Source organism: Alosa sapidissima, chromosome 1, assembly GCF_018492685.1.
Source record: "Alosa sapidissima isolate fAloSap1 chromosome 1, fAloSap1.pri, whole genome shotgun sequence".
NCBI lineage: Eukaryota > Metazoa > Chordata > Actinopteri > Clupeiformes > Clupeidae > Alosa > Alosa sapidissima.
The window spans coordinates 27,335,690-27,337,005 of record NC_055957.1 but is presented as its reverse complement, the minus strand read 5'-3'; positions in this window follow the sequence as shown (position 1 = coordinate 27,337,005).

Sequence of the window (1,316 nt, the reverse complement as noted above, 5' to 3'; positions counted from 1 at the left end):
CTGTCAAAATGGTTCTTATAATATCTACCAAGCCTCTCCATGTCTCCACAATGATTCTAGACCACACCTTTTTAACAGCAATCCAGGTTTTGAGGCAGGAACGATTATTTGCCATCACTCTGGCCTTGTGCTCAGTTTTTTGATGGATTGAGGTCCGGACTCGGGCTCTGCCACTCTAAAATGTTGATATTGTTCTCAGTTAATAATTTCTTGCCTTGTTTGGTTGTATGTTTTGGATCATTGTGTGGTTTGATGGTCCAATGATGGCCATTGGGGAAGGTCTCTTGGCAGACTGCCTGATCTTTTCCACCAAAAATCTCAATGTAGCCCCTTGTTTTAGTACCATTTACTTTGAGAAGTTCACCAGGTTTCATTGTCTGAAAAACACCCAAAACTAATACATTTCTATAGCTATTCTCCACATTGTGGATGGTGTTTTGGTGGTTGAAATGTTCACTCCATCTTAAAATGGATCACTTGGTCATCTTGGATGCTGATCATGGATCATTCTTCTCTAAACATGCACAACTCAGCTAAACCTTTATAAGGGCACACCTAGACAAAGAATTTAGCTTTCACTGAATTTTACTTGACCCAGGGACATGGCCTGAGATTGGCATAAAAAAGAAGCATTAAATTCCAATGACACCATGTCCATGTCAATTGTGGGGGTTAGAAAAGTATTCTTGGGATGTTTTTCAACCAGGGGGACCTGGTGACCTTCTCAAAAGTAAATGGTAACATTAAAGCAAGAGGCTACACTGAGATTCTGGAGGAAAAGATCAGTGTGCCAAGAGACCTGCCCCAATAGGCATCATTGGACCATTAAACCATACAATGATCCAAAAACATACAGCCAAACAAGGCAATAAATGGCTAACAGAGAACAATATCAACATTTTAGAGTGGGCCAGTCAGAGTCCAGACCTCAATCAGTCAAAAAAGTGAGTACAAGGCCAAAGTGATGGCAAATAATCATTCCTGCCTCAAAACCCAGATTGCTGCTAAAAAGGTGCGGTCTACAGTCATTGTGGAGACATGGAGAGGCTTGGAAGGTATTATAAGAACCATTTTGAGAGCTTTGAAGACAAATAAAGATGTTTTCATTGATTATTTAAAAAGGGTATGAATAATTTTGGCATCGGCCTTTGGCCATTTTTCATAAAAATGTTAAAAAAGATTAAAAATTAAAATGTTTCTACCACATTGTCTTACAACCTTTTGGCATGTAGCAGCATCATTTTCAGTCAGAACAAAGATATTGGTCAAGATAAAAATCAACATTACATCAATATTTGCCAGTGGTATGAATAATT